The following is a 23,116-nucleotide window of genomic DNA, read 5'->3' as shown; positions in this document are numbered from 1 at the left end:
TTTCTCGTTATTTTGGGCCTCGAACGTGGAACAATTCTTGGTTATCGGCGACTGTGTACGCTTAAATGTCACACATTTTAAACTGGCTAACGCAGTCGGTGTATAATTGCTTTAGCTTGTTCTGCAGGAAGGATCCATGGGACACTGTGAAATTTAGGTGATTTTCCCAAGGGTGTACTAAGTATGTTAACAAGACCTTTAAATTACGATTATTATTTGATATCACCAGGCGCAGTAAACGTGATGTTAGGCCCATGGTAAATAAATACTGTTTTCCTTCAAATTTAAGCCGACGTGGAATTTTGCCAACAAATTGTTCAAGTTGAATCTCAGCTTAACTGGAAAAAAGTTGGTACGTCTTGGCCAAGAACAATAAATGCGGTCTTGTCAAGCGATGCTGGAGAGTTAAATTTACCTATTTTCACAACTTTTCTTCTCCAGTTATTTGGTATAAAAACCTTATCCAAATATCATAAAAATCATCTGACTTATTTGAGAGCTTTAGCTGGCATTTAACCAACATTTTATACGAGGTGAGTCTGCTACACAAAATGACAATTTCTATCCTTCAACTGATCGATAAATCAGGTTTTTAGACTTATTTTAGTGACCTTGGGTGTAACTGAAGAATGACAAAATATAATTAAAAGTGTTAAAAATGATAAAGTTACCTATTTTTGAAGAGAAAGGTGCATATCCAAAAAAATTCAAAAAATATTCCAAAGACAGCTAACTTCAGGTTAGGAAAGGGTATTGAATGTTTTAAGAATACGTCCATTAAGTCATAACAGAAAACCGCAACTTCTCCAATTATTTGCTTCATATAAGCTTTATGAATTACGACGTTAATTACAACTGTTATAATAAATAAAATAATTTTTTTTCAATACTGTCAAAATTTACGGTTTTTCTCCTGTAAAGAAGTTTTGGCATTTTTCAATATGAAACATCAGATTATTTTTTCACAGATTTAAAGCAGTTTTAAGCCTTATTGAGTCTAATTTGAAGAATAAAATGTTGTGTTCAACTCGTTTTCGTATAAATCGGTTCATTTATTTTATTTCGTGGGTGATAAACCCCTCGTTATTACGACGTTTAAAAATCCACTTGTCAAAAAAGCGTCCGATTTACACTCAAACTCGGTAAATAATAAATATTTTTATCTACAATCACATTATAATTTATTTAGTTTTATCTAGACTTATGAAGCATATAAAGTGACCTATTATCCACTAGTGGAATAAAGTAAGTTTAAAGTAAGTAAAGTAACTTTATTCCACTAGTGCCAAGTTTATTCTTACGGGAATAAAATGCTTTCTAAAACATTTATACAATAAATAACAATTTAAATTACCTCAAGTAGTTTTCGAATTGCAGTTTTAAAACAATGGTTGACTTATGAATTAATACAAGTACAAAATAATGCGTAATTTTTAGCCCGGCGCATCCACCATTTTTACAGTGACAGCGGTAATTAAAAAATATTTTAAATTTTTATGTAACATTAAAACTGGATACTGTAAAAACGTTTTAAATACTTTAAAATTGCTTGCTTAAACATTCTTGCGTAGATAAAATGCTTTCTAAAACATTTATACAATAAATAACTGTAAATACTTTGAGAAAGGGGAAACTCAGTTACTGTAGTAGAAGTCGATTTTCCATTTTTTATAGTCAAAGTCCCTTTTTTTCTTCAAGAATTAAAGAAAAACGCTGCTTTTGATCTTAAAAAGTTTATTTGTTGAGATATTTTCAGAAAACAAAAAACTCATTCAAGTTTTAAGAAGTGATTGTAGGTTTATTATTTTTTTCCAGTCGAAGATCCTTCTAATTTGAAAACATTAATACATTTTTACAGATCAATTGTCAAAAAACTAATTAACTCGAAATGTTTTTTAGAACAAAAAAACAGTTGGTTTCACGTTTTCTTACAATTGAAAGATCTAGATTCTAGTTTTATTAGAAAAAAATTTTAAGCTTTGGTTAGCCTCAAAAATATTTTGAGAAAATTAAAAATTGCCTTAGAATGGCTCAGTTGCAAACTCTTCCTTTCCAAAAATATAGCTATGCAGGCCGAAAACGATGATCTCTTCATTAATTTTGTTAAAATAAGTTGATTTCTAACACTTTTTCAATTGAAAATCCGATAAAATTGGCTAAAATTGCCATATTAAGGCAAAGACGACAATTTGAATATTAATTTCTTCAAATAAGTTGATTTTTTAGCATTTTTAGATTGCTTTAAAATTTTTCACGTCTTATTCTGACTGAGATTAATGACTTCTGGACCAGTTTAATTGAAAATCATGTATTTCTAGCAACAAAACCGCTTAGAACGTCTCAAAATGCCTTATTCAAACAATTTGTGCACAAGTCACTTTGTTTCTATTTAATTATTCATTACGTAAATAAGAAACATTTTCATTAAAATACAAATTCTGTTAATTATTTATTATTCGTATTTGACGCAAATTCTCTGTAAAAGAAGACTATTTTGTAAAAAAACTAACTTTTCAATTAAATTAGAAATTATAAACAAACCTTTGGCACATAATGATAATGATAATGATAATGTTTTATTGATGTTATAAATACAAAGTATCTTACATACGTCACCAAGAAAAGAAGAGAAAACAAGAAAATACACTTTAACCGTATACAAAAGCAGATAATAATAATTATATAAGAAAACTTAGTTAAGATGACATTTTACAAAAATAATTACTGAATTCATCAACAGAGTAAAATGCCTCTTGTAGCAGGAAAGATTTAACACAGTTTTTAAAAGCCTTGAACTCGAGGTTTTTATAGGTGTCAGGTAACATGTTAAATAATTTAATACAGTAATAACTTGTGCTGTTTCTAGTACGTGATAATCGCAGAAAATTTGGTCTGAGTAAATGCCGGAATCTGGTGGAGTATGTATGATCAAACGAATCATATTTGTTTAAGTTTTGATGAGTATATAGAAGACATTGCAAAATATAAGTGCAGGGAACCGTTAAAATTTTGAAGTTTCTGAAATATTGACGACAGTCACTCTGATAGTGACAGCCAGCAATAATTCTGATACATTTTCTTTGTATTTTGAATAATTTAGCTGTATGTGGCGAATGACCCCAAGCAAGGATGGCATATGAAAGAACACTGTGAAATATGGCATGATAAACTGATAATAAAGTTTTAGTCGATAAGGTAGATACCAACTGCCTAAACAAGAACAATTTTTTAGAAAGTTTAGTAACTAAGTAGTCGCAATGAGTTTCCCAAGTCAATCCACAATCCAGAAAAACACCTAACAGCTTAATATAAGAAGGGGTAATAAATGATTTGTTTAAGGAAAAAATAATTTCTTGAGTTTTGGCACAATTAACGGTAAGTTTGTTACCAATAAACCAGTCTTTAATTTTGGTTTCAACACAAGTTTTTATGTGATCCAGAGCCTCTTTTAAATCAAAAGCGCCATAGATAGTGGTGTCGTCAGCAAACAGTAAGAAATTAGTATCTTTAATAGAAAGTGGCAGGTCATTTATAAAGATGAGAAATAGAGTCGGTCCTAGGACCGATCCTTGCGGTACACCAAATTTAATTTCCATTTTATTGGAATTAATATTGTGAGCAGAAACGAACTGACATCTATTTATTAAGTATGAATTCATCAAACTAATACTTCTGACACAGAATCCATATGATTTTAATTTTTGTAACAATATACCATGCTCAACACAATCAAATGCTTTTGTTAAGTCCAAACAGCAAACATAGGTATTTTCCTTATTTTCAAAACTAGACAAAATTTTTTCACTAAGGTAGTTAATAGCTAGGGATGTTGAGTGATTGCATCTAAAACCAAATTGGAACTGCGAGTAGAGACTATTATTCTCAAAATACGAGTTGATTTGCTTTTTTAAAATAAACTCAAAAACCTTTGCTAAGATAGGCACTAGAGAAATAGGTCTATAATTACTGATGTCATTCGGATCTCCTTTCTTAAAAACCGGTACAACTTTGGAAGTTTTTAGAACTGCTGGAAATATACTTTCTCTAATACACCTATTAATGATTTTAGTCAAAGGAATAACTATAAGATTTACTAACGATTTTAGAATTTTTGAACTAATATTGTAGGCATCACAACTATTAGATTTCTTCAAATGATTAATGGCATCCCTAACTTCATTATAAGTAACTTCATGGAAAGAAAATCGAGAGTCAGTTTCAAACGATGTTAAAATATTTGATGTTTTGGGTAACGCGTTAATTGTATTGGCAGCAATGTTAGTGAAATAGTTATTGATAGTGTCAGGCGACAAATTCGTAGGCAATTTAACAGAATTTTTTCTCTTTGTGTTGACAATATCCCACAATGCTTTTTGTTTGTTAGGGACGTTGTTGATCATGTTATCATGAAATTTAACTATAGCTTTTGCAATTTCACTGCGATAGAATTTTCTGAAATCAGTGTAAACCTCTTTATCAATAATCTGTTTGTTTTGAAGTTGAAAAAGCAGAGTTTGCATGTTACGTAAAGATCGCAAATTGTCATTAAACCAATTTTTTGATGCTCGAGTGGATAAAATTTTTTCAGGAAAACAAATAGATACATAATGTACTAGAATACTGTTAAATTGAGTAAATAAGTCTTCAACATCATTGTTAGTATTGTTGATAAAATCCCAGTTGATATTTTCAATAAAGTTATATAGGTGGAATAATCCTAAAGCAGTTATAGGTCTATATTTGGTATTAGAACTTTCATTTGCCACTAGAGACGAAGTAGGAACAAAGACACTCATACATACACCACAATGATCAGATAATCCTGGATCATGAGTTGTTACTTGATAATCATTGATTTGAAAGTTAGTGAAAATGTTATCTAGGCAGGAATTTCCTCGAGTTGGAGTAAAAACAGTTGAGTATAAACCATATGAAAGAAAAGTATTAACCAAAGCAACAGCAAGCTTATCCGAAGTGCCAAATTTCACATTGAAATCGCCTGTTACAATAATTTTATTATTGGTTTTGGTTAAAGACGAAAGCATTAAATTTAATTTTTTCAGAAAAACATCAAAATTCCCCGAAGGTGAACGATACAATGTAACTACATTTAAGTTGTCATTTAATAAACATCCAGAAACTTCAAAATCAAACTCAATACTATCAAAACTCAAAGATTTGCAATGAGTCATGGAATTATGAACAAAAATACTTACTCCACCATGATAGCGCAAAGTTCTGCAAAAGCTAGAAACTGTACAATAATTTCCTAATTTAAGAACCTCGATTTCATTAGCCGTCATCCAATGCTCATTGATACATAGTACTTCAAAAGGGCCATCGGACAGCAAAAAGGCTTCTAGATCTAAAATTTTGTTTTTTAAGCTTTGAATATTAAGGTGATATAAATTTAACACAGTTACGCCACTACACTCTGGTTTGGTGGATTGTTGTTTTGGGGGCGCCTGAAGAAAAAACGATTTATAGTAACTCCACAGGGCCAGATGGAAGAATTCATGACTTGCTCAAGTTCTCCTAGTGGCACAGATAGCTTGAATGACGAGTATAGGGTTGGATTTTTCGATTGTAGTCTTTCGCAGTTTGCTTTGGACACATGGGGCTTGATATAGTCCAGGATATTCTCGACCTTGGTGTCCGGATCTAATCTAGACAAGTGAAGATGAGCTGATTTAGGAACGCTTTTTAAAACAGTACTGGCTGATGAGCCAATCATTGGTTTTTTTCTAGAAGCTCCCGAGATCGGTTTAGTTGCTTGTAAGCTCTGTGGGGCCACTTTGGTAGACGCGGATGCCTTCTTTTTTTTGTTTTGGACCAGAATGAAGCCGTCCTCTTTATCACTCTGCGGCGTTTTTGTGTTGGTATCAGCGGTAGAGACTCCGGAAGTTGAAGGAATTGTTACTTGTAATGTGGGAGGAAATGTTCTGTCCCTATTTTTTGTCAGGTTTTTGGAATTTGGCAAACCCTTATCCATCATCGTCGCAGGACGTTGCAAGTTGAAAGGTACTTTCGGAGGTTCATCGCTGTTGATAAGCCAGGCTTGTTTACCTGCATTCACTTTTTCGCGAACTTCTCTTCCATTATCGCGATCGTTTTTAAGTTGGCCTTCGATTACCTCTCTGAGCGCTGCATTGACTTTAAGAAGGTGGATTTTTTCATCTAATTCCTTGATGATTACATCTTTGTGATCGATAATTGTCTTGAGGTACTTGATTTCGTTCCTGAGGGAGCTAAACGTATCTTCACTTTGAGCAAGAGATTCGCAATCACTAATTTCGCCGGTATCACTCACAGCACAACAGTTAACTTCGTTATCGTTTATAAACTTGGCTTTTTTTATAAGCTTAGCACAACTTGTATGATAATTGGCTCCACATGTAATACATTTGGGGCCACTGTTAGTTTGCTTTTTACATTTCTTGCAGAGAGCCTGCCCGGATGCGTCTGCACCGTCAGACATATATAAACTAATAAATAATAAGAGTTCAGTGTTAGTGACAGAGCTACACAACTTTTTTATATAAGCTTGTTCAACCACATTTTTCTATTTTGACGACTGTAGATAAAACTGTGTTGACTGAAACCGTTTCAGTAGCGAAAAAGCTTATGAATGATTTAACAATTTTACAACTTTACAATTGCGACTTTGTGGGCATTTCCACTCTAGCAAGTTTTTGTTTAAAATGCTAAAGAAATTTTGTATAAACTTTTTAAATAAGAGCACCGTTTTGGGTCTACGTATTTTTTATGACAAAACTCAAAATACTTATTTGAAAAGTGATCATTTTTAAACTGAGGAATCTTCTCAAAACTCACCCCCTCCACTTAAAATTATTTTCAAGCATAAAGAGTTTTTTCTAAAATAAGCTAACACAACCTTATGTTTTTTTAATGGAACAGCCTATATTTTTTGCAATTTTGGATATAGCTTTCAACACAGATGTTTTTAAGCTAAATTGTTATTGGTCGCTGATTTTGCATTGTTTTTGAAATAACTTGTTATTTTTGACAAAACATGCTTTTTAAAAAAATCATTACATGACAACTAAGAATCTTAGAATAGTAGAATTTTTACCACTTTAAGAAGCAAGTTCAAACTTCAGGAATGTATTATTTTTATTAGCTTACTGCAGTCAAGAAGATAAAAAATGAAGAGGTTTGTTGCAAGTTGAATAAGTTAACATTTTTATATGGAACACCCGTTTTTTATTTTTCATCTAAAAGAACTTTAAATTATCTCTACAAAAACAGTTAAGAGGTTTTTGCCGATTACTCACTACATATTTAACATTAAACATTAAAAAAAATATTAACTATTGTTTCAATGGTCAAATAGTGTAATTTTTTATTACTGTGAAATAACTAACATTTTAATTAATGGCGAATTTTTTAATTCCCGTATAAACTCCTACAAATAGTCTGTAGTGCAGTTGCTATGGTTATATGGTTTACTATGCTAACAACAAAGCTCATGAATAGTGCGCATTGTTGTTGAAATTAACTTTAAAAGTGAAATATCTTTTTAGTTACTAAATTTAGGCATTTTAAATTTTATGTTTTAGATAGACAATTTAATAATCTTTTAGAGCAAAAACAAAAAATTGGGTGTTCTATTTAAGTTTTTCAAGTTATTCGACTTTTAACAAATTTCTCAATTTTTCTATGTTTTTAATTGTAATACGCTAAACAACTGGAATAGATTTAAGTTTAAGCTTTTCTCTTTAAAGTGGTGAAAATTCTACTTTTCTACGATTTTCTGTTTTTGTGTAATAAACTTTTAACGTGTTTATGTCAAAAAAATCAGATTATTTCAAAAACTAAGCAAAATCGACCAACATAAACATAACCTTTGTGTTTGTTTAATATTGAAACAGCCTGTATATATACCGCAATATTTTAGAAAGATGTAGCACGACCGTAGCTCTAATATAAAAAAAGGAAAAGTTAATATCTTTAATAGTAAACAAGTTATGGAGCTTTTTCACATCGCAGGGACACCCTCAATAATAACTAATTAAAAACAGTAAGTTATTTAAGAAGTTTAGGATATGTGAAAGAATTCCTCAATTTCCTCAAGATTTGCATATTTGCGCAAGATTTAGCGTCCTCGTAATACATTATTAACATAACTACATCATGCAGCATCTGTTGCATAATGCATTGTTTTCCTTTTGTGATATCAAACTATGAGTCTAGCGTGGCCTGTTCAGCATGATGCATAACATGTTGAATGAAAAACGAAAACACTGTTGCGATTTAATCTAAACTAATCCAGTTATGATGCAAATAAATGAGCTTTTAATTTGTTACATTATATCAAATTTGGCGGAAATTATGCTAGCAGCAGGAACGCTTTATATTTTCCCCTTGGATATCAGGAGGGTCAAAACTATAACTTTCTAAAGTCAAAAGCAGAATACTAAAAGTAAAATTACAAGGGCTTCCTTCTCCTTGAGTTGAATTTCAAGTTGATGTATAGGTGCCGCTACATTTAATCAATCCCTACACACATTTTCGGTGTTCTTCCGCTCGACATTTCCCTCCTTTGTCTGCTTAACAATACGTTTCAAAAGTTAATTAGGGTTCCCAATTTTCCGTATTCATACGCTCATAAAGTGCTCTTCTTCGCGTCCAAGCTTTCATAATTATTTTTGTTTATAATACACGTTAGGTAAGTCGAGCCTGATTACCTGCCTCGTTCTAGATTTTTTATGAAACACATGATGTAAGAATACCTGCTGCAGAAACCTTATCTTGGAAGCTACTTTTTATGAAGTTTCTCGTTTCGCACGTGACTTTCAGTGCAGACGTTGCGTTCAGGCTGCTGTCATTTACAGTACTTTATCTAAGAACTACAGCACGAGATGGGATGATAAACTTTTCATTATAGATTACGGGGCGTAATTTTTTCATGATTTCCCTCAGGGTGTCGTAACCCATAAGAAAAATGAATTATTGTAAGTTACTTTATCACGCTTCTCCAAACATGACAGGAATGTTATTATTGTAAGCCCCAGAGCATATCAGAAAGACTATGGTTTGCTCAAGTCTATCCTATCGCCGATGGAGCTGTTAAAAACGGACGAGGATTAATTGGATTCGGAATATTCGTCATATTATTCGTTAGGAATGGGGTGTATGGGGATGATAGTCCCTGCAAAGGGTTCGCAATTACAATTACCATCCATTTACATATCAAAAGCGATCTTTAGAAATTCTGCCAGTTTGCACGTGTGTTGATTGCCGAGATAAGAAAGAGGCTCATTATTGGTTCAGATTCTAGAACTTGCAATTAGCTACATTTCAATAATAATAAAACGAAAATTGTGGCAAGAGTGTTAATAGCTGAGTATTAATAGAAAGAAACTAAGCTGTTTCTGGATAAAGCAATAGTTAAGTTTTACTGACCATGCAATTAACACAAGCAACAAAGTGATTTCATGTCATGAAATTAAAAAATTCTTACTACTTGTCATAAAAAACTACTACTAAAAAACCTTTACAAAACAATTTTTAAGCTTCGTTACTAAGTAAGAAATTTTTTTACAGTTTCTTCATCTGTTAACAGTATCTGTATCTATTTTGGTTTTTACGTTATTTTATGATAATCTGTAATCAGTGGATGCTTCAGTGTACTCATAGCATTTTGAGTTGGAAAGATGAAAATAGTTCGATTTTCGTTTCTTGATTTTTAACACAGTTTAGAACTCATCAGGCTTTAAATTAGGAATTCTAAATTAAACTTGAACTTTGAATAAGGTCATGTCAAAAACAGAATCTTTCGAAAAGTTTTCTCTAAGTAAAGCATTTAAAATAATAGATATTCTTAAAATTTGGGTTTGAAATGAAAAAAATCTAACTGTAGATATTTAATTTAATTTTGAATGAAAATTTCAGAACTTTTTTTTGTTTTTGCACGAATTTTTTTCGCTGACAGCGCGATACTTTCAAAAAAGTTTATTCTTGAAATTTAGAATTAAAATTTAAAATTCAGTACAAAATTTTCAATTGCAGAGTTGTATTTTTTTAATTGTGAGAAAAAAATTCTTGTTTTTTTGTGTTCGTGATCACTCGAGATTAGTACAGTTTTCTCAAATGTTAGAGGAGGAAGTTCAAATTTACACCGCGTATCCTCGAAAAAAATGAAGAAAAAATAAAAACAGGAGAACGATTTTGTTTAAATTTTCTGTTACTCTACCTGACTATTTGTTGACATTTATGATGTTTCATGCAGCTACAAGTAAATACAGTCACGATCAAAAAGAATAACACCGCTGGAACCGTAGCTATAAATCTTTTCGATGTCAACGTTTGGCTGGTTTATAAACTAACTGGATATTGTGTAAATCACCTGGGCAGTTTGTAAACTAACCCGTCTGTTAAAATTTATGACCTAAAAGATTTAGTCGGACTTTTGCTATCTAGCCTGGTTGGTAGCAGTGTCATTCTTTTTGATCGTCACTATACATATTTCCGTAGCAACTTGCCAAGACAACATAATACTTGCACCTACCTTACCTTATAAAAGAACATAAATATAATTATAAAGTATTAGAAAAAATCAGAAATCTTGGTATTTTAGCATTTTAAAAGAAATCGTCAATCATAAAACTTTCAGGTCTAAAAGATACTTAGTTTCTACGAGAGTACTTTGTCAAATTTTTCTTTGTCTACACTAACACTTAACTCATGATTTGTGGCTTCTTATTCGCTTTTGTGTGAAATACTTTGGTAAAAATTGGTGTATTGCTAAACGCTTAGGCAGAAAGGTAGAACTATTATTCTATATGGTTGTAAAGTAAAACTTTTACCTGTCGCATTCATCAATAATAAAAGTTGTTACTTTTTCATGCTTTTGTGCTACTTTACATATTCATGAATGTTCTATGTTTGGACATCGGTATCTAAAGCGCCGAAGTGAAAAGTTGAAAAACAAAAAAAAAGACACAAAAATAATACAAAATTTATTCTCAGAATAAATTTACTCACGAATTGTAAAAGCCGATTATATGTGACAATTCTGAATTTTTTTCAATAATGAATTGCGACTGAGTTTAAGATTAGTACAATTTTCTCCAAATTTACACAGCTTATCCTCAAAAAATGTAAATGGAAAATGTAGTTTAATATTTTAATTACTATGGTAGGTACTGTTGACTTTTTTAATTCTTCAAATTGTTAAATACATACTTCCGAAGCACTTTCCCAAAACTACAGAAAACTTGCAACCTATTTTACAGCACAATAGAACAGCAATAAAATTTTAAAATATTTACTGAAAAAAAACAGACATTGTATAAGTTGGTGCTTGTAACACTGAACCTAGTACCTTTTTTTAATTATTTTTGGAGCAGTTGAAGAGTTGAAATGCATTCTAAATTTGAAACTAAGAAATTTGATGTGGTGCATTTGCCTCAGTGGAGAAGATAAATAATAATAATTAGTAAAAAGAAAGAAAAAAAGGAATAAAGAAAAAAATTCAATGTTATGCTAAGTAAAAATACTCGTAATGCAATAGTTGCTTAAAATAATTACCGTTTTGCAATTTTTTTTATTCGTCGAAATTTTGCAAAAAGTTGAGCGGTTGAAAAAAGTGCTTAACTCTTTAAAAAGAAAACCTGTTACAAGTTCAGATTCAATTTAGCGATTTTTCCAATTAATTTTCATGAAACTTCGTAAAATAGTTGAGTTTTGAATGCAAAACGTGCTAACTGAAGGCAAAAATAGAGAAATAATAACAATCTTAATAACACTAATAAAAAACTAATTTGTTTTTTGGATATACTTTTGATGAATCTTTGCTAAACAAATTTATTTCTGCCTTAAAATGTGCCAAATCCTACTTTTTTAAGGAAATTTTCGTCGCAATTTTGCAAAAACTTGAGCGGTCCAAACATGTGCTCAACTCTAAACAAATGGCAAAATTAGCACAATTTCCGAATAAATTCAGCAAATTTTCCATTTAATTTTTATGAAATTTAGTGAAATAATTGCGTTTTTGAGCGCAAAACGTGCAAATAAAACGGAAAAAATGGAAAAATCATGTAAATTAATTGATTTTTTGGGTCTACTTTTGACGAAATTTTGCCAGAATTACGTTTATGCCCGAAAAATGTGTCAAAACCGTTGAAAAACGTACAATTTTCAAATTTTTGAGCCCAGCTTTGCAAAATTTTGATGAAAAAATGTGTTTTAATTTTAAAAACGTGTTTAAAGTCTGGAAGTCTGGAAAAAGATAAAAATTACGACGATTTCGACTTTTTCAATTTGAAAAAAAATTACATTCGTTTCTGACTAAAAAACGTGGCTAAATGCACTGAAAAGACAAATTAATGTTCTTATTTCTCAAAATAGTGATTTTTTGAAAAGGTTGTGTAAATTTCACAAGTACGTCAAACCTTTAAAAAATCAAAAATTTAATGAAAGATCGGTTCGGTCAATTTATGCCTTTATTTTAGAAATTAAAAATAAAGCCAGATATGGTCTTAATTTTATAACAACACTACCTAGATATTCTTCAAATATTTATTCAAATTGAAAAAAAAAACGCTTTTGGTGGGATAATTATTAATTACTAAGTAAAATTGTGTTTAGATCCGAGTCTGTAACTTTTTTTTGGCATCTTGTGGATTATTCAACCAAATTTTAATAACCGTGTCTTTTCTGCGACTGTTGGATTTTTATTACATTTTCTGTGTAATAAAAAGTGTTCCAAAACTGTTTACCGCGGGCCATTTTGTTCTTTGCCGAAACCCTCTCTAATTCCATAAGAGATAAGTTACGACGTTTACCTCAAATAAAATAAATTCAGAATGGGAGAGTTATTATGATTACAGAAAAGAAAGGTGACTACACGGAGATTCCTTTAAACTTAAATAGTAATTTTAATAAAAGTTGAAATTTTCTTTTGAAACTTCTGCATTTTATCTCGGCTGTAAGATCCATAAAAGTTTTATCTGACACTTTATATTACCCCACCGCGTTTTTATTATCTAAAAACGATTCGGACCCTTTGCTATCACGCCTTTGCAAAAATCCGGTGGCCTACATTTTGAGCTCATGTGAAACTGCATCTCGCCTAATTGTTTCAAGACTTGTATTTCAGCCCTTGACGTGTAAAACGGCCAGAATTGTGCGAACTAACGAGCCCTAATCAAGTATCACGTTGCAAATTGAGACGTTGAGCTTTTTTGATTAAAGCGAATCATTTGATCGTGGCACCAACTTCAGCAGCGGAACATTGGCAAGGAGTTATTGTCCGTGAAATCCCCTTATTCTTCCGTTTTACGATGTCTTGTTCGTTATCGGCCCACGTTTCCCGGCTTCAACTTCTCATAACTGATGATGTAAAAAATTAAATCAGCTAGCTATCCGTAATTGATGCCCTTTAAAATAAATTATTTCCTAGAGGAAGTCTTGTCTAACGCGCCTGTCGGTAATAATCTAATATTGTGATGGATGGGAGGTGGTTAATCTCTTGACTAATTGACTCGAGCCAATCTGTCTTTGTCTCATTTGAATGATGTTCAATCTTGCAATGGTGCCGATATTTTTATTGAAATTTGTGTTGACTCTAGTGTTGGAACATTGCGTTAAATTATCTACTTTGGGTCGTTTATTCAGGCGTGTAAAACCTAGATAGATGAGCAAGCTCAATGGTTTGGCTAATTTCGTTTCACTTTTGCCACTACAATTAGCAAATTTTCTTCAAAGTATTTGATCTGAATATTATATTTTACAAAAAATATCAGAAATGAGTAGTTAAAATGTTGAATGAAAAATTTAAATTAAGAGAAAAAGAGATGAACATAAAGGTGAAAAATATTTAATTTATCTTAAAAAATCTTTAGTTAACTGAGTCTGTTTAGTAAAGTCCAGAAAAACATTGTTAATAAAAATCATGGCCACTGCGAATCCGGTAGGATTTGCGCACGTCCACTATTTTTGACAAGAAAATACACAAATTTGGTGATTTTTGGAGAAATTATGTCCATTTTCGGTCAAAAACGTGCTGAAAGTCACAAAAAAGGTAAAAACAATTTTTAAATTGTACAATCAACTTATACGCCCGGTATCTTTTGATGAAATCTGGTGAAAAATTAGAGAATTAAATTGAAAAAAAGTGGAAGAAAATGTTTTCTCGAGCTAATTCGCCGACTTTTGAACTGAATGTATTTGCTTTTTTGGTGAATTATTGCAATTATATAGTTTGTAATGTTGATTTATTTAAAAATCAACATTACCTGGGGCTTGGTGGCCCAGTGGTATAAGCGCCACTTTCGACGGGGAGGCCGGGTGTTCGAACCCGGATCAGGGCGACAATTTTTCTATGAAAAAAAGTGTAGAAAAGGTAAGTGAAACAACAAGTAAACAAGAATAAGAGATTGAGAGAACACATAGACGTATGAACGTAAAGCGAAGCATAAAACTGACAGAAATAAGAAAATTATGCAGCAGAACGTAAAAGTACAAATTGTAAACGTAAGAGCACATAATATAAAGGAAAAATACCTTTTGTTTTGAGAGAAAAAGAAATGAACGTAAAGATGAAACATAACTTCTAACTTTATCGTTGAATCCTTAGACAACTTTTTTCTTGAATTATAAAAAAAAAGAAGGAAAATATTTAATTTATGTCTAAAAATTTTTAGTTAACTGAGTTTGTTTAGTAAAGTCCCGAAATTCATTGTTTATAAAAATCATGGCCACTGCGAATTCGGTAGGATTTGCGCACGTCCATTATTTTTGGCTAGAAAATACACAAATTTGGTGTTTTTTGGCGAAATTATGTCCATTTTCAGTCAAAAACATACTAAAAGTCGCAAAAAGGTAAAAACAATTTTAAAATTGTAGAAACTTGTAGTGTCTTTCGACGAGAAATTCACTACTAAAGTCGAGAGCTTTTGAAAAAACAAAAGAAAAAATTCCTTGATTAATAAAAATATATTATAAAATCTCATTTTTCTGTGAGAAATTTAAAAATCTTTGATAAACTGAGTTGTTTAGGAACATTTTTAATGATTTACTAAAGTATTTTGTTAAAAGAAAGGAACCAATCGACTGCAGTATTTTTTGAAAGACTGACTCGCATTAAAGCAGAAATATTTTTCCAAACAAATAGTAAACTAGTGAATAGTTTTCGATCTAGAGCGTTTTTTATGAGAAATTTGCTCAAGGTGGAAAATTTTGCCAAACAAAATTAAAAAATCGCTGAATTAAGTCTGAAACTCTTTACTGTATAAATTTTAGGACAACTATTTAATCAAAAGAATGTCTAGAATCGTTAAATCAGGTATAAATATAATCTGTTACTTTCTGTAAATGTCTTCTTCATTCTTCTTAACTAAATTAGAAATACGAGTAAAAATGAAGAAAATTGCAATAAAAGTTTAAAATGTGAAAGAGTGGTGGATTTTTTTACCATATTTTTTTGAACTAAGCGACTCAAAATCTTCAAGAGAAACTTATTTCTCTGATAAAAATCTTGTAAACTAATATAATCTTTCTTCTAACTCTTTACTCATAAATATTCGGATTGCCAGTCAATGTCAAAGACTTTGTTATTGCATTGATTTTAAGAGTAAAAACTAACAAGCTGTACAGTTATACAATTATTATATAATTAGCCTTTTCTTTTTGATGCAAAAACGAATTTTATAACTGGGTATACGTGTATCCTTTACGCCTGAATTGGCGCCTTGAGTATCGATGAAGTGAGCTAAAGGTCACACATTTAAAAAATTACCGTTCGTTGTGCATTTCGTCACGTCACAAGTCACGTACATATATCAGGAAAAATTTAATAGAAAACAAAAAATTCCCCTTTATCCTATTAAGGTTTGAATATAGAAAACCGTATTTGCACAACAAAACTGCTTCGACATAAGTCGTAAAAATATTTTCATAAAAATTCTTATATCCTCGTAAAGCAAAGAAAGGAATATCACGTAAAATATATGCTGGAAACTAGACTTGCCTAGATTGGCTTTAGTTTAGATGCATTCATTGTTTGCGTTCTTATTAAACAAATAACTGTGTTTGAAAATTTTCTGTTTTTCGACAAATATTTATATTTCAGTGTGTCGTTTAAGTCAATACTCAGGTCACTAGAATATTTAATAGTGGTCAAGTAAATATTCAAACTAAGACCAATTAGCAAATTACGTCAATTAAAAGTGTTTCTTTAGGTATTCGCAATTAAGAAAATTAGGTACAGCTCTTTGTAAATGAAAATGTTGCAACACACACGAGCTGTTAGCAATGCAAACTTGTCCAGAGTAAGCAAAATGTTTGTAGAAGGATAAAATGGCAAGGAAATGTCGGATTGTTATTAAAATTTGCTGCAACTATTTTCTTTGATCGAAATATTTTCTGTTTTAGTTAATATATTTATTTACCGTGATCATAGTTATGAAAAATTTGAATAATGAGATGTTAAACTAAAAGCAGGTTCTTTATCTATTAAATAAAGACGTGCCTGTTTTTATGTAATTTATACCTAGAGTATACCAAAAAATTTCTATAAAGTTTTCAATTTTTACGTCACATAATGACCGTTTTAACGCAGAAACATAATATCTAATTTGGCAAAAATTGTCAGAATAGACAAAATCAACTAAGAATTCGTCTTTCGCTGTGTTTGTTGAATGTACGACAAATTGATAATTAACTCAATTTTGGTCTTATTTCAAAGTGTTAACACGTCGCATCCAATTTGAAAATAATTATTGTTTTATTTGCCATTTATCTCAAACAACCGTTTCCAAAAAAATCCTCAATTATTTCAAACGATGATAAACGAATTGTGGAATTTCTCTCAAAACTAGGTTTTCTCTCAAAACGCGTTTGCACGCGTCATTTTCATTTTGGGTGACTGTACCTTAAATTGTCGGCTAAGACTGCCAACATTTTGAGTATAAATTTTTAAATATTTTCTTGTTGACCGTGTTATCATACACTTTTATAAAAAATAGAATTTTTTGATTGATCCTCTTTGTTACTGAAGTTTTTTTTATTTAAATGTTTTTATTATCTTTTATTTTTTTAACATACAGGGTCCACAAACGAAAAATATTTTCATAATACACAGGTTGTTGTATACAGGGTGGTGAACCAAAGTTATTTTTTATACACCCTACATATTTTTGCATAATTTTATATAAGCTATTACGAGTCTGTATCTTTTAATTTCGGAATTATTTAGCTTTTCGTTATAAAAAAGACCAATTTTTGAAACATCACTGCGAAGTTGCAGTTTTAATAAACAGTCGATTTTTGCTTGAAACACGCATATAATGTACAGGCTGTGCCAAAACGCAAAAACTTGAATAGCATTTTTTTTCGAATAGAACACCATGTATTTCCTTAGACGTATCGATAGCATTTTTCATAAGCTTTCTAATGATATGCGGTTTGTAAATTTAAAATATATTTTTTTTTCTTTATTTTATTATTAATTCTTGATGAGCAAAATTCACTTATGTATCAAGTAATAATGAAATTACTAATTAGTCACATTAGTACATGTAAAAAATAAATTACCATTTGACTTATCACATTCTAGGAAAATAAGTTTTCTTGTAAAAAATATTTTTTTTGGAATATCTCAAAAAAAATTTTAAATTTGCTATGCAAACCCCGTACCGTCAGAAATCTTATCAAAAATGCTATCGATGCATAAAAAAATACAGGATGTTCCATTTGAAAAAAAATAGTTATTCAACTTTTTGCGTTTTGGCACACTTTGTATGTTATCTGCGTGTTTCAATTAAAAGTCGCCTATTTGCTAAAACTACAAGGTATTTTGAATTATTCTGTTGCAAATTCTCCGGAAAATATTCGTAGGCGACTTTCTAGTGATTTTTCAAATATTATACTTTTTTATAACGAAAAGTTGAATAATTCTAAAACGAAAAAAATAGACACATAATAGTTAATAGTTAATAGTAAAGTTACATTATTTTTTGTGTTCCATTTAAAAAAATATAACTTTGGTTCACCACTCTGTACACAACACTCTGTGTGTAATAAAAAATTTTTTAGTTTGTGGACTTTAAGGCGATCAATCTGATAATGAAAACAGCAAAGCAATATTTCAATTACCAAAAAAGCTATAGACCGATTATACATCCCTGGGTCACCCTGTATCATTCAAATCAGGCGGTAATCTAGCGCATCTAAACTGTAAAATTTTGTGTACAAAAAATGCCAATAAGTGAATTATAAAAAATCTAAAACAACGAATTATTGTAACTTATTTTTTAATAAAATAAATGGAACAAATATCTTTAATTACCATAAACATTAATGGTTTTGAAATAAAACAAAGCCACAGCACAGAATGAATAGTCAATGAGAGTACGTACAGAAACCATCGTTCTATAAATACATTTTAATATATGCTCGTATTTTGGTTTAATTGGAGAGCTCTGCTAAAAGTAAATGGAAGCAAATGGTGTATAGATCAATTCGGGTATTTATCCAGCCGAGTGCAGTCTGTATTTTATGCATAATAAAACCGAAGAATCGAAAAGCGTTAATGTATCTCCACAGTGAATCACTGGCTGTCGGTTTCGGCCCATTTCGCAGCTTTTACAGCGTCCAGTTGACGCCAATAAATTAGGGGAAGAAGCCTTGATGGTCTGCATCGGAGATTAAAAGTCCGAGGTCGACCACCCGTACGCGAATTTAACAAAGATATTAACAGCGGATTACATTGAATTATGTTTTTAACGGCTCTTTAATATCACTACGAGTGGAAACAAAAGCCCCGAGCTCCCGAAATGAAAAAGCTCGTGCCCCCGAGACCGCTTGCTCTTAATTCTGATGAATTTCGACGCGCTTAGCCAAAATTGTTCCCCATACATGTATTGCGACCAAGTATTAAATTCGCGATGCGATAAATCTTGCTTTTTACACGTTTTCGGTCTTTGTTCATTTATAATTTCAGCTCTCGCACACCTTAAATCATAACGGCAAGCAACTAAAATAATTCCAGCGGTTGCGTAATTGCAAAATTTAAATTTTGCTCCGGAAACCGTTTTGACAAACACTGTGCGGTGGCTGGGGAATGCCGTTACACTCGGTTTCATGTAAATTGCTTCCAAGGAGAAACAAAATCTTTGCCAACATAACGCACTTCTATTTGTCCTAGTCCTGAATTAATTAAATGAGTTATGCTTATATTTTTTTCTCTATTTGTTTAGTCACGATCAAATGACACCCTTTAAACCTCAGCAACTAATCTTTTCGATATGATACGGTTAATGTGTATGTTTAACTAATTTATAAACTAACTTGTTATTTTGTAAACTAGTTGGACAGTTTGTAAACTAACCGGTTTGTTAAAATTTATGATCTAAAAGATTTTAGTCGGACTTCTGTGATATGGCTCGGGTGGTAAGGGTGTCATTCTTCTTGATCGTGACTGTACATACACAGTGACCCAAGGTTGCGTAACCCTTTTATATTTTTTTGTTACTTGAAATACTGTAATTCCGTTTTCATTATCCGAGTTAAAGACCACTAACTAAAATTAGTTTTATTATACACAGGGTGTTGTATACAGGGTAGTGAATCAAAGGTTATTTTTTTAATGAGACACCCTATATATTTTTGCATAATTAGATTCTACGCAAAAAATAGTGTAACTTTATATAAACTACTATAGGTTAATCTTTTTCGTTTCGGAATTATTCAACTTTTTGGTAAAAAAATACCAATTTTTGAAAAATCACAGCCACGTCGCCTATAAATATTTTCCGATAAATTTGCAACAGAAAAACTCAGAATATCCTGTAGTTTTAGCAGTAGTCGACTTTTACTTGAAACACGCAGGTAGTGTACAGGGTGTGCCAAAACGCAAAAAGTTGAAAAACTCATTTTTTTTAAATGGAACACCTTGTGTTTCTTTATTTGTATCGGTAGCATTTTTTATAAGCTTTCTAGTGATATACGGTTTGTATAGCAAATTAGAAATATTTCTTAAAGTGTTAAAAACATTTTTTTTCTTTTTTATTTATTTTATTATTGATGAATAAAACTTGATGAATAAAATTCATTTATGTATTAAGTAATAATTAAATTACTAATGTAATTAATCACGTTAGTACTTATTAAAAAAATAAATTACCATTTGACTTATCAGATTCTAGGATAATGAATTTTCTTGTAAGAAATTTTTTTTTTGAAAAATCTCGAAAAATGTTTTAAATTTGCTACGAAAACTTTATACCATTAGCAAGCTTATGCAAAATTCTATCAATGAATGTAAAAAAATACATGGTGTTCTATTTAAAAAAAAAAAAATTCTACTTTTTACGTTTTGGCACACCCTGTACATTATCTGCATGTTTCAAGTAAAATTCGACCAATTTTTTTTTCTGTGGCAAATTTGTCGGAATGTATTCATTGGTGGTGATTTTTCAATTTTTTTTATAACGGAAAGTTGAATAATTCCGAAACGAAAAGAGATAAACGCATAATAGTTTATACAATGTTACATTATTTTCCTGTGTAGAATCGAAAAATGCAAAAATATGTAGAGTTCCATTTAAAAGAATATAATCTTGGTTCATACAACACCCTGTGTATAATAAAAATATTTTTAGATTATGTACTTTTTTAAGTCGATCTATCGTATAATGGCAACAACATGGCAATATTTTAAATAGCAAAAAAGTTAAAACCTTGTATTATTTTATTCGTTTTCTCTTTAAATATTATTCACTTTGAATTGGATTTTGGTGATATGATGTTTTCATGGTCTGTCAGCAATGAGCGGAAAGTTTGCAGAAGACGAACACACTGATGAATCTTGATCGTCGAGGAAGTAATTTCTAAGGATCACTAATCTAATTGGTATTAAATTCCGAGAGCTCTAATGCTTACTAATACATGAATACCGTTTATCGTCCTTAAATTAAGCTTTTCCAGCCCTATTTTCCTAAAGGACAATGCAATGTGCATACATAGTGCAAACATAACTAGAACATTCTTGGAAGACGCCCAACTGGCCAGTCAGATGGTCAAATTTATTGTTAAATGAGCACGTGTGGGTTATTACGGAGTGAAGATTACGGCTATTAATTTGGACGGCCAATAACTTAGATGAATTGTGCTGTCATTTGCAAATTATCCGTAATGATATTTCAGTGTGTGGATTTTAAAGACTAATAAAGCGAATGTTAATCGATGAGGCTCGAATTGTAAAACGAAAGAACGAAGTTAAACTAAGTCGTAGGAAAAAACATTTACAAATTATACATTTTAGTAATAACTTTCGGTAAACATACGAATTACAAAGTAGTTGCAAAAAATTAATGTTATCTTGTTAAAAACCATAACTAGAACAATAACACTATTTTAAAGTTAACTGTGAAGAACGCAATTAATTTATAAAAACAATTCAGCAATTCATTGGTGCGTAACTTTATAAGCATAGCACCTGATAAAGAAAAATGCTAATAACTATTTTAAACTCTTTACGACAAATGTCATAATAATTTATACGTACTAATTTGTTAAGTTAAACGAAAAACTTTTTTAAATTAACTTCCTACTTCAAGCACTAACAACTTTGTCTATACAGAACAAAAGTTCAAATTTAAAAAATATTCCAAATACATAGGTAACCATACAGGGTGACCCAGACGTATGTGCATGCTTCAAAACTTTTTTTATATCCAAGCTATCGACTTGATTTTTATTTTAAATGATAAGTCCGACAATAAGATACAGTCTAAAATATTTCAAATTATATATACATGGGTCCCAAAATAAAATACACAACTATGTTCTGTTTCTTTTTTTAGTGAAAACTCCCTATTTTTGTTACATTTGTTAATCGATATAACGCATCCAGTTGTTCATCGACACAAAAAAAATTATAACTTGAGAACCATTAAGATAATTTAACCAACTTTTTCCTAGTCGACTACTTAAGCCTTAACCCATCTTTTGAAGTAAAGGCGACTCGGAGTCGATATTCTATAGTCTACTACGATTTTCTGAATATGACAAATTACCATACAGGGTTTGTGAGATCTACTTTGTAAAATTTGAGAAATTTTTAAATAAACAATGTCCTTGTTTTTTTCGGAAAAGAAGAATCGAGTGAGCCGTTAAGAGACGAAATAGAAAAAATCACTGGAAACAACATCGTGAAAAGTGTGTAATTTTTAAAGTAGTTTCAGGCAAATGTTTCACGGAAACAAGTTGAAGAAAACTTGCTCCTTATCAGGAATTAAAGAATTTATGTTAAAATTTGATAAAGTGAATGTAAATCGGTTTCAAAAATGTTTTAAATTATATAATAATATTACAATAGATTTAGATATTTTCTTCAGTAATTTCCAAACTAAAACTGTAAAGGTAAAGCTTCTAGAATATTTTTCTTCGCAATTTATAATGTTTTTATAATTTAAATGTCTCAATTTTGTTCTTTTTTGGTATATCGTATTGTTACTTGTCCACTTTAGACTAATAAGTCTGTTGGAAATAAATTATATTATTGTTATTATTATTAAAAAAACGGTGAGTCTTAAGAAAGATTTAGATTTTTTTGCAATGGAAAATCAGTTAGCGAAACTTTCTCATAAAAAATATACTTTTGCTGTAACAAAACACTACCTTTAATAATAATAATAATAATAATAATAATAATAAATGCCTTTATTTAAGTAAAAACTGAGGAGGCGAAGTCTAGCTAATGCTACTCCACTTAACCTCGCATATAACAAAAAGTTTAAATTACATAACAAAAAATACAAATAGAGGCAAAGAGAAAATAACAAAAAAAAAAGAAAAAATTCTTAAAATGTAAATTAACAGGTATAAAAGTAATAGAAACATTCTTAATATAGACAAAAAATAAGATTGTGAAAAAGAGAAAAAACAGTATTAGCAAAAGAAGAATAATCATTAAAGTAACAGAAATTTAAATTTGATTTGTTTTTTAAAGAAGTTTACTGGCTTTGATTTAAAAATATTTTCTATATTGATATAAATAACAACAGCATTATAACTAAAAGACCTCTGGAACAAGGCTGTACGGAAACAGGGCATGGACAAGCGAGAAACATGACGTAAATTAGCACTG

The 23,116-nt window shown here is 30.6% G+C and overlaps 1 protein-coding gene and 2 long non-coding RNA genes across 4 annotated transcripts in view; 1 reads left to right on the top strand and 2 right to left on the bottom strand.

Annotated features, from left to right (window-relative positions):
* The window catches only part of tei (teiresias), a 359,103-nt gene that overhangs the window by 44,736 nt on the left and 291,251 nt on the right, over positions 1–23,116 (bottom strand). The gene's annotated exons all lie outside the window — the stretch shown is intronic.
* Positions 2,564–3,375, top strand: LOC135265691 (uncharacterized). The gene is made up of 2 exons (XR_010333468.1): positions 2,564–2,818; positions 2,867–3,375. It is a non-coding gene; the product is annotated as an uncharacterized LOC135265691 (long non-coding RNA).
* Positions 3,460–6,468, bottom strand: LOC107399145 (uncharacterized). The gene is made up of 2 exons (XR_001575802.2): positions 6,197–6,468; positions 3,460–6,144 (listed from the first exon to the last, which is right to left on the bottom strand). It is a non-coding gene; the product is annotated as an uncharacterized LOC107399145 (long non-coding RNA).

The sequence above is a fragment of the Tribolium castaneum genome, chromosome 1 (assembly GCF_031307605.1).
Source record: "Tribolium castaneum strain GA2 chromosome 1, icTriCast1.1, whole genome shotgun sequence".
NCBI lineage: Eukaryota > Metazoa > Arthropoda > Insecta > Coleoptera > Tenebrionidae > Tribolium > Tribolium castaneum.
Note: the sequence above shows the minus strand (reverse complement) of the source record. Positions and strands in the feature narration are given on the sequence as shown.